An 11,745-nucleotide genomic window follows, 5' to 3' on the forward strand; every position below is an offset into this window, starting at 1 on the left:
ATCCCATTTGTCAATTTTGGCTTTTGTTGCCATTGCTTTTGGTGTTTTAGACATGAAGTCCTTGCCCATGCCTATGTCCTGAATGGTATTGCCTAGGTTTTCTTCTAGGGTTTTTATGGTTTTAGGTCTAATATTTAAGTCTTTAATCCATCTTAAATTAATTTTTGTATAAAGTGTAAGGAAGGGATCCAGTTTCAGCTTTCTACATATGGTTAGCCAGTTTTCCCAGCACCATTTATTAAATAGGGAATCCTTTCCCCATTGCTTGTTTTTGTCAGGTTTGTCAAAGATCAGATGGTTGTAGAGGTGTGGTATTATTTCTGAGGGCTCTGTTCTGTTCCATTGGTCTATATCTCTGTTTTGGTACCAGTACCATGCTGTTTTGGTTACTGTAGCCTTGTAGTATAGTTTGAAGTCAGGTAGCATGATGCCTCCAGCTTTGTTCTTTTTGCTTAGGATTGTCTTGGCAATGTGGGCTCTTTTGATTCCATATGAACTTTAAAATAGTTTTTTCCAATTTTGTGAAGAAAGTCATTGGTAGCTTGATGGGGATGGCATTGAATCTATAATTTACCTGAAAAATGATTGTTTTAAGATGTCATGTTTGATTTCTCCCTGATTTCAGCGACTGAACTGATTATAATTTTACTGAAGTATTACATATATTGGAACGTAAACTATTTAAGACCCCCAACCTCTGAATTTACAATTTGTAGAAACTAAGGCTCACTCTGGAGTAGAAAGTTTTACTTCTTTCCAAGCTTTGTCTTTTAATTATTTTCCTTGCCTCATTAGACTTGCCAGCACACGAAGTACAATGTTGAATGGAAGCAGTTGGAGACTTTTTTGCCTTTTTCTCAATCTTAGAAAAACATTTTTAAATATTGTATCATTAGTTATACTAGCTGTAGATTTTTCTAAATGCTCTGTTCAGATTGAGAAAGTTGTTTTCTATTTCTAGTTTTCTGAGAGTTTTTAAAAAAATCTCAAATGGCTGTTGAATTCTGTCGAATGCTCTTTGTATATCTATTGAGTGCTCATATACTTTCGCCCCTTTGGTTTATTAATATCGTGCATCATATCAGTTGATTATTTTAGTGTTAAACTAACCTTGCATTCCTGGGACAAACTCCACTTGGGAATAATGTCTTATCCTTTTTATATATTGTTGTGTTTGGTGTCCTAATACTTTGTTAAAGAATTTTTTGTATATCCCCTTGGTCTTTAGTATTTTCTTCTTATAATGTATTAGTTAGGTTTTAGTATCAGGGTAATATTATGGGCAATAAAATGAGTTAGGAAGTGTTCTAAACAACTTTATTATCTGAAAGAGTTTGTGTAAGATTGGTATTTTTTCCTCAAATGTTTGATACAATTCACTGGCAAAACAATCATGACTTGAAATTTCCTTCGTGGGATTAAAAAAAAATTACTCATTCAGTTTTCTTACTAGAGATCTTTTCATATATATGAATATATAAATGTGTAATTTCCCCCTATTTCTTCTTGGATCAGTCCTGCAGTGTTGTAATTCTTACAAAAAAATTTAAATTTTATCTAAGTTGTCAAATTTATTGGCATAAAGTTGTTTTCTTGTGTTCATAAAACTTATAAGTGGCAAAGAGTAAAGCAACCCAAGTCTTCTGATCTCATGTCCAGTGCTTTATGTACTATGCTACCATATGATACAAATCATGACTTTCCTAATTTGGCAAATATTTGTTTTCTGGCTATGTACCAAAGTTTTTGCTATGCTATGGAAATGCAGATTATTAAAATGATATCTTTGGCCTCAAAAATCCCATAGTCTAGAAAAGGAGATAAACTTATAGGTAGATTCTGTGTTTTTTGCAAAGTGATAAGGGCTACCATAAATTAATATTACAGATGAAGTGATTAATTACCTCTGGAAGTAGAGAAATCAGAGAAGGGTTTGTAGAGAGGATGATATTTACACTTAGCCATTTTTGTAGGGATATCCTAGGCAGACAAATAATTCAAGGTATTGAAGAATAAATGTATAAAGGAGCCAAGATGTGAAAAAGCAGGTTGTGCTCAAGGAAGAATGACAAATTTGTGTCAGTGGAGGTGAGTTCGGTAGAGTTTCACATGTGGATGGGGTCAGATTTTGAAAGATCTGGTCTTTCAGAGGGAGTCTAGGATTATTTCCACTAGCATTAATGGTTTAGGTCTCTAGAATCTGTATTTGTGTGTCTTTTCCACTTTATGACTCCTGTCAACACAATAATGACAGAAGAAATCACTAAATATAAACGTCAAGATTCTCATCTATTTCTAGGCTGGCAGTTTACTCATCATAAGCCACTTGCTTAGAAGGTTAATCCTTAAGCTGATTATTTATCATGGAGCATTACCACCTCTCATTAAAAGGAATCTAGATTTGCTTTAAAAACAAATGTCACTCTAATCTAGAGAATGGGTAGGCATGAGCTGGAAAAATTGTGTTGTTATAATGATTCCCTGCCAGAAATTCTCCTCTTTTCTGGGGCAGTGAGCCAAATTTACTACTCCGTTCTTGAGCAGAAAGAATTTATAGTCAAAATAAAATAACAACAAAAACCCTTTAGGGTTCAAAATAAATAATTTTAAAAGTTTGGAAAGGAGACTCTTCATGATCTTATTTTTTTTGGTTTGTTTTGTTTGCTTTTTATTTTTTAAAAAAGTTTGATAGTTGGCTTAAGTTTGGCCTGCTGACCAAAATAATGCAAGTTAAACCCTTATTATTTTGGTTTACTTGTTGCTGAGAGGTTCTCTAACAGCACCGATTGGTTAAAAAGAGGATCACAATGACCTGTGATGCTGGGTTGCAAAAAAAAATACGCAACCTTCTCAGAAAACTGACAAGCCACATATTTGTTAACCTGTTTGAACTGGTGAAGAAACACTGACACACTGTTTTCCTAATGCTAAATTAAATCGATGGGCTTATATCATGAACTATAGTGAAATCAGCTCTTATGGCCAGTAGCAAAAACATAACATACTGTTAAATCTTTGAGGCAGTTGAGAAGCAACAGAAATCTGTTATTATATGGTTCTGTAAAGTACCCCAAACAGCACCACTGATTAAATTTGTTACTAAAATATGACCTAGTTCAGGTACCTAAAAGGGTAGTTATGAGATCTCCTTCACTTTATTCTTTCAGATTAATCAAAATGTGCCAGTAATTTAGGTCTCTAAATACAGGAAAAATCAGGAAATTAAACGTTAGCACATTATAGAAACGTGGTTTGGACAAATGAGCTCACTTCAGATATTTATTTAGCAGAGGATCAAGATACAACTCTACTTCTTTTAGAGATGTAATCTTGGAAAAGTCTCTTGACTACTCATCACTCATTTCTAATCTGTACTTTCACACTCTTAAGAACAAAGATATTGTAAATTGTTTATTGATTATAAAATAGTAAATTGATAGCCTGTACAACATTCAACACAATTTTTTATACATTTATTAATGTTTGTTAATCTCTGAATGGCCAGATTGGTGACCTAGAAGTTGAACATAAAGGTTTTTTTCTTGTCCAGTCTGAAGACAAATTCAGCTCTTTCTTATAAAGTCTTACTTCCTCAGATGTGCAGCTTTTGTAGTTTCCTGGTCCTTTCTTCCACATAATTTATTGAAAACTGAATTAGAATAATAAAGATTATCAACAGTTGTGAGAGCTTTACAGTCTATAAAGCACTTTCATAGACCTTGTCTTTTTGGATCCTCATTCAACCCTTTAAGGGATAATTATATTTCCCAGTTTATAACGTGGATACTGAGGCTAAAAGTGGTAATAACTTGTGTAAGATCATTTAACTAGTACCATAGTCCAAGGCACTCATATTTTCTACTACAGTATGTTTGCTGTATGCATATGTTCCAATATAAAATTTAGGTAACCATGAAATTCATCATCCAAGTTGGGACATTTTAGGGAGCGAAAGGAGGTGACATAAATAATTATGCCAGGACCACAGACATAAACTGTGACTGTCTTGGGAAAATAGGAACATATTGGCAAAATCCCTCTTGATAAAATCCAAGTTTTATGTGACTGGATGATCTATATGAAGTCTCTCAGTTAGTCTCATTTTTTAGACCTCCTTTGACAGATAAAAGTATTATTTAAATACTAAACTTTAAAATTTTCCAGAAAGGGAATATAAATTTAAAAATACTTTTTGACACAAGGCAAAAAAACACAAGATAATTTTTGATTTTCTAATTGCATTCTTTCTCCTTGTATAGGAGATAACTTGTCCTTTACTCCTCAGATGAATTCCCTGAGATACAATTTGGGTCAATTCTGAAAATGCCTACCAAAGGAAAGAGCCATTGTATGTTAACAAGATGACTAAGAAACATATTGAAAGACTTTATAAAAGTTTACTAAACAGGATTTTCAAGGCAGCCTGGGATTATTTAACAAATGCACAAGGTTCTGGAAAACATAAAGTGATTTTTAAAGATTAAATGCTGACTGCATCTGTTGTCTTCTGTTTTCTACCTATATTCATTGATAACAGGCCAAACAAATATGCAAAATCTATCCAATCACAAGGGAATTTATAGGCCTAATGAAGGATTTCTTTAGAATTACTTTCAATGAGGGGGGAGCAGTAATGAGCTGAAAAGGTATTTCAGATGCTTGTGGATGTTTCTAAACAGTTTTTCTTTTCTCTGCTCCCTTCTCTCCACTCTGCCCTTTTCCTTTCTTCCTTTTCCTTTTCCTTTTCCCTTTCCCTTTTTCCTTTTTCTTTTTCCTTCCTTTCCTTCTTTTCTTTCTCTCTCTCTCTTTCTCTTTCTCTCCTCTCTTTTTCTCTCTCTCTTCTCTCTTCTTTCTCTCTCTCCCTCTTTCTCTCTTTCTCTATGTCTTTCTCTCTCTCACCCTTTCTTTCTCTTTCTCTTTCTCTCCTCCTCTCCTCTCCTTCTCTCCCCCTGCCCTCCTTTCTTCCTTTGTCTTTTTTGATTTTTTTCCTTTTTCCCTCCTAAAGCCTAGCACTGAACTTTGGACTTACAAGGATTCCAAGTATACAGTAGTACCCTCTTATCAGCAGGGGATATGTTCCAAGACCCCCAGTAGATGTCTGAAATTGTACATAATACCTAACTATATACTATGTGTTTTTCCTATATATACATACCTATGATGAAGTTTAATTTACACATTAGGCACAGTAAGAGATTCACAACAATAATAATAAATATAATTATAACAATATACTTCAATAAAGGTTATATGAATATGGTCTCTCTGAAAATATTGCACTGTACTCACCTATTTTTGGACTGCAGTTGAACACAGGTAGCTGAAATCGTGGATAAGGGGAACTACTGTGCTTGCTAATGGATTATTTGTTTTTGAAAAAAGTGAGCAAGTAGTTGGCCAATCTTCCAAAAAGTACCCTTCTAGACCTCAAGTTTTCATCATCCTCCACAGCAAAAGGAATGGAACAACATCGTGCTGCACTTCTTAAACTGATGTCAAAGAGCCAATTAGTGCTATCTGACAATTACCTTTGCACCTCATCAAGGAAGATTCTAGGCAAATACAACCTCTTATTATGTCTTGGCAGCTGGACAGTTTCTGGTCTTCCTAAAAACAAAAGGTAAATCACCTCAATAAAACTTATCCAAGACATTCTAGACTTAAGTGGGGCTTGGTGAGGAGGCAGGCAAGAGAGTCTATTTTTAAATTTTAAAGAGAAGAAAAAATGGTGGATAAGTAACTGAGAAAGCTTCATGTTACACTTCATATATTTCCTTCCTCCTTCCGTGAGTCAACTTAGCAGTGAATGAAAGGGATCAAACAGATAATACTTCTAACATGGCATCTCCTGTATTTTTGTTTTGTAATCCTGGCTCCAGCAGTTGCTACTTGTGTAACCTTGGGTGATTACTTAAATCATCTGTAAAATGAGAGTAAGAAGAGTCCTCCTCTCAGAGCATTATTACTGGGATTGAATATGGTAACACAACTAAGGCCCCTGGAACAGTAACTGACACATAGTAAATATTCAAAATTATCTTACTATTCAATTTATTATGCAAAATTTTTTTTTTTGATGATGTCTGTGCTGTTCCTGTTCTTGTCTCATACCCAGGGTGACTGTGTTGCTTCCTGGGTAATGTTCTTTTGGAGATTCTACCAAGGAATCCCAAACCCCAAAGTCTTACTCCATGTGCTCAGCAAGGCTCAAAAGGCCTTTAACAGGGAACAAGACCTCTCACCCCTCAAATGCTTAAGAGGCAACTCTGGCTTGAGTCCAAAAAAGATTTTTTAAAAAAGTAATTTTTGACACTGATAAGGCCAGAGAGTCTCAGGTATTCCCTGGGAGAGAGAGCAAAGGCAAAAAGAAAAAAAAAAAGCCACATCCCACTGTACCAAAACAAATCTGAACCTCCTCAAAATTTCACCAACATTTCATTCATCCAAAGCTTTGAATAAAAAGCAAGAAAGTAACACAGCCCACAGGGCATTTTTTGGGACAAAGAAGATTCATTCCCAGGGCTGCAGATTTCCTAACACCTGGGGATATGTTAGTGCACATGAATAAATATTCCATTGTTTTGAGGATCTCTTTGTAAGTATCTTGCTTCAAGAATGACGGGTGACGTCAATCAGGAAAAAATCCCCAGTGAATCCTAGGACTTATTGCTCCAATTAAGCAAGAAGACACGTTAGAGCATGAAAGATTGGGTAATAATTCATACCTGTTGTGTTTCGATGTTAACTGTGAGCCTAAATGTAGACTCTAACCTCTCTTAAGCATAATTTTTTTCTACACAATAGCTCAAGGCCTTGAATATTTAAGAAAATTACATATAAGGAAATGTTAAAAAAAATCTCTCTGAAAAAAAGTACATGGCTCATGAAAAATAAATCTGGGTAAATTAAGTTATGAAAGATGTATTTCAGTTAGAGCAGGAGCTTTGAAGTACATTTCCTGTGCAAAAACAAAAACTTGGCTTCCTAGATAATAAATTGCTAACACAATAGCCTTTCGGGTATCACAGGAGCTTGCAGTTTATCTGGGCTTCCAGGTCACCCTGGGTTTAAGCCTTACTTACTGTCACCCTCCCTTCAAGGGTACTAGGACTTCTGGTACGAGGCAGCATTTAAAGCCCTGGAAGAATGTGTTTCTTTTTGTGAGGAAGTATCTTGCTTTTTCTGACAGCTGCATCTGGCTGCCTGTTGAGCCTAGTTTTCTTCTATGAAATGATTTTTGGAATAAGGACCGGAAGGCCTTACTCAGCTGACCAGGAAGTAGAATTATACAATAGCCGTGAATGTGGAATTTGGAAACAAACGTCCTGGGTTCAATCCCAGTTTTGCCAATTCCCTAGTAGGGTGAGGTTGGGCAAGTTACTTCATTCTTTAAACTTCAGGTGCCTCAATTGTAAAGGGGATAAGACTACCTAAGAGAGTTCCAGCGAGGATTAACATGGAAAAATGGAAATAAAGAAGCACTTAGTATATCACTGGGCATAAAATGAGCCCTCGAGGAGAGTTAACTATTATGGTTAACTCAAAACATCTTAGGATATAAGATATTGGTAGGGGTTCTTTTGATCAACAGTTTAACTGAACTACAATCAGAATAGATTTACTTATATATAAACAAACAAAAATTATGAGGGCCTTCCATAGACAAGAAGTAAAGCACTCTCAAGCTTTTGCAGGGGCTATTGCCCTCAAGTAGCATGACTCTAGTTGAGTTGATTAGACATGCATCTGCATAACAACACCAAGTAGAAAGTGCCAAGCTATAAGAGAATGTAGATAAAGTGCTACTGGACTTCAGAAGGAGGGATTATAATCTAGTTGAGGGAAGTCAGAGAAGACTTTGCAGATGAAGGTCCTGTGGTGAACATCTCTTTATTCTTAATATATTTGACAACAGGGTTCATATGATTATATTGACTTAAAAATTTCAGACTGGAAAGGTCTACCTTCTATAGTATAAAGATTTGGACATGTCTGAGAGAGTTCAAGCTCAATGTATATTCTCTGATTACAGTAACCTCGGGCCATAAAAATCAGTATCCCTTTAAAATGAGAATCAGGTTTGGCTTTTCCCCAGAGGACAGTTGGCCATTTGCCCAGTGGTCTGTGCAGTAACATACTTATACAAACTTCCCTAGTTTGAAAAGAAAGGGAGGGAAGCAGGGGAAGAAAAGAAAGGGAAGCAGTGCTGATCTTTTGTCTGTAAAAACACTGTATGATGGCCAGGTGTGAAGAAAACTTGCTCAGGCTCTCAGGCAAAGTTGTGTTGCTCTTGGTGGAAACAATGGAAACTTTTGTTGTCTTCTTGTCCTCTCCTGTTCTAACTCTCCTGCTATCTTCTTTCATGTTATTTGCCGTTCTATTCACTCCTTTGTTCATTCATTCATCAAATATTAAGTTTCTAGTCTTAGAACTTAAATGTTGCTGTAGCGGTAAGCAGATGAATACAGCAAGATTCCTTGCTCCAATCACCCTTATAAGAAAGGCCAGCAATACTCAGGAAGAGTTATAACCCAGGATACAGGGAGTGGGGTCTTGCTGAAATGCTGGAGAGGCTGGCTTTTCTATATTTCTTCTATTTTGGTGTGTATTTCCCAGTTGACCACCTCTTTGATTTTGCATGCTGCTACTTCATGCTTACTGCTCTTTTTTGTAAGTAAGCAGCTAAGTCTATATCTAAAAACATTTTTAAATTTGAGTATATATATATATAATGCATATATATACGTATATGTGTATATATATGCATATATATATATATAAAGATTCCTCTCTTATTATAATAAGTTGAGTTGAGTTATAGGCATGAAAGGGGAATTACGACAGAGTTGGGAAAAACTGATTGGGAACATGTTGTGAAATAATAACACAGAAGTAGATTTTGGTTGTGTTGTAGAAGGGAAGAACAAATTCATTTTCCTCCTCTCTTCTTTGCTCCTAGAAGCATCTAATCATGACCAATTTTATGGAGGGGACGCTATTTGAGAGGATTTTAAGAGTAAGAGAAAGGCCCTAGTCCAAAAATATTTCCCTCTTTGATTCCAGACATCTTCAGATAAGTGATTTAATTCTTTGTCTCAATTACTGCCCTCTTTGGTCCTATTATTTTTTTCAAATGTAAGATTATATGGGATATCATCAACTCTTGCGAAAACTGTCTCTTAAAATCACTTTCCTGTAGAATTGAGAAAGATGGGCAAATCAGAGTTTTGTTTTTTTGTGAATATCATCTAACTCCATTCATTCGACTCTGTATAACTATGAAAGTACAGACTGTTGCATTCATTTTACTTCTTTTTGTGGAACTCTGGACCATATCTGTGATGAAAGTAAATAGAAAAAGAAACATTTAACTAACGAATACGAAGCCTAAACATGTTCACCGAAAATATCTACACAATTCAGATACAGTTTATTTTCTGGCCCCTGATTATCAGGATAACTGCCTTATTTGTTTCTTTCACTGTAAATGCGAGAAGATGGCATTGAATTATAACAAAGATTGTTATGGTCTTCAAACCACTAATAGAGAGCTTATCCAGTTTTGTAAGTTGGATCAGTTGACACGAGGCAGAAAGCTAGAATACATTTGCATTCATTGGTTCAGTGGAGTTTCTTGCTGAAGTATGTTGTGCCACATTATCTCGTCACTGCTTTATAACTGACATATGCCCAATTGCCTTATATACTTTAGAAGCAACTGTCATTTTATCTTGAAGAACAATTAAGTCTTCTGAAGGCTAAATGTTTCCAAGGAAGAAAAAAAAAAGCCAGACTACAGTTTAATTTATTGAAAGTTATTTATAATTTAGTACTTACTGTCCTGAAAATGCCTGTCCCCTTGGAAATATGATTCAGATGCCCTGAACTGAAGAAACATTTTCCTTTTTCCTGTGTAAAATGTGAAACAAAAGACAACTGAAAAACACTTCATTAAAACAGTTCCTTTGTCCTTTTGACAATGAAAATTGAAAAGAGACATGCCAGTTTGGCTATGTGGGTGGTCCTTTTTCTATGCTAACCTTAATATGACCTCACAGAAATCACTGAAAGTTATTTGATGGTTCTAGAGATTTTAAAAATATGTGTTGAAAGGCAATGGTTCCATGAACTCAGGGATTTCAGAAATGCCATGTTTTAACAATGAGATTCCAAAGGCTGAAAGATCTGCCCAAGGACTTCTGCTCTGCCCAGACCTTAGTGTACTTAGGACATAGCCTGTTTTCACACCTGGACACACTTTTCTCTAGTCATGTCGTGCTCTTTGGTTGTTTACGTCCACTTTTTCAAGGTCTTCTATAGGCTAATTTTGTCATCAACTGCATATAATTTGTCTAAGTCAATGTATGTATGATATGATTAAATGAACTTAAAGTATGTTCCCCATGGGAATATCGCTGACATTTGTTTTTTGGTTCAGTAATTCTAGAACATTTCTAATCTTATAATGTCCTCAGCTTCTTCAGAGTGCAGCAAAAAAGATTTGATTTTCTGATAAAAAATGAAGACTAGATACGTATTTTTGGTTCCTTTTAAGTTTCTTAGTCTTTTAGAGTTAGTTTTTAATATCTAAGGATTGTCTGAGAAAAGTCAGTCCAGTTACTAAAAAACCTGTTTTCTGATTAATCTATTTTGCCAGTCAGACAATTCAGTCTAAAAGTTTTGAGAAATGAAAAATGAACCATGTACTTTTGCCGTTGGTTACTATTTCTCTGTTAAATGAAATTTGATATTTTACCTCTAACTATATTACAATGATGCTGTCCAAAACTATCATATGGTAAAAGCCATCTTCTTTTTGTGCTATTGTAAAGTATCTTTGTCTAGTGTGGTTGTAGAAAAACCAAAAATAATAAACAAAAGCGCTCTTGTTTTAGTGATACTACCCTGGTAAGTAGCATATAGGAAACCTTCGGGGATGTTGTCATAAAGTCTTAGGAAATGTACCTTTCTTCTCTAAAATATCACAAGATTAGAAAAAAAATAGCTTCTACACAGCCTTCCTGTAAAATGGAGTCACTGCAACATGTATTTTTTAGCACATTGTATAACTTTTGTTATTCATCTTGATATGAATCATGCTTTTAGAATGTTTGGCAGGTCTTTGAATTTAAGTTCCCAAATGAGTATTCAACATAGATTAATTAAGACTGTTATTTCATGGAGTATAAATACAACTGCTTATTAAAACATATTTATTGAAGATAAACAATTATGTAATAGAAACCAGCTACAGAATATAATATGACTAATGAAAAAGGCAATTGATTACAAATGACATAATTACTGAAGGTTAAGAGCTATGCAATTGATATTGTTATTTCTTATGTAGGCTTTAATAAGCATTTTGATCATTATTTAATGTGCAATTTATTACATCCAAACAAAGAGTTACTTTCCAACTTGGTACACGTTGCCTTAACAGTGCTTAGGGGAGTTGAGAAGCTTATAGCTTTACCCTTAGGATTGAGGAAAGACATTGACAAAGAATGTTAATTAAGTGTTACCGATTGTATTTTATTTTAGAAAATGGAAAGAAAAAACCAAGGTCTTTGATTGGCACCTTCTGCCAGCTTTGTGACAAATGAGGATCCTTACATACTGAACAGTGGCCACTCATTTTCCACAGAGAGAACTGAAGACTACCATTTGAATTTTTGTGACTTGCTCTTTCCTAAGGAATTCTCTAAGAAATAATTTCATTACCATTGTCACCCCAAGGGGGTT

General features: G+C 35.0%; 1 long non-coding RNA gene across 1 annotated transcript; it reads right to left on the reverse strand.

Moving 5' to 3' along the window:
- Positions 1–3,566: 3,566 nt before the first annotated feature.
- On the reverse strand, positions 3,567–9,914 carry LOC134759751 (uncharacterized). The gene is made up of 3 exons (XR_010136463.1): positions 9,838–9,914; positions 5,529–5,607; positions 3,567–3,649 (listed from the first exon to the last, which is right to left on the reverse strand). It is a non-coding gene; the product is annotated as an uncharacterized LOC134759751 (long non-coding RNA).
- Positions 9,915–11,745: the final 1,831 nt, after the last annotated feature.

This window comes from Pongo abelii, chromosome 13 (assembly GCF_028885655.2).
Source record: "Pongo abelii isolate AG06213 chromosome 13, NHGRI_mPonAbe1-v2.0_pri, whole genome shotgun sequence".
In the NCBI taxonomy this organism is placed as follows: Eukaryota; Metazoa; Chordata; class Mammalia; order Primates; family Hominidae; genus Pongo; species Pongo abelii.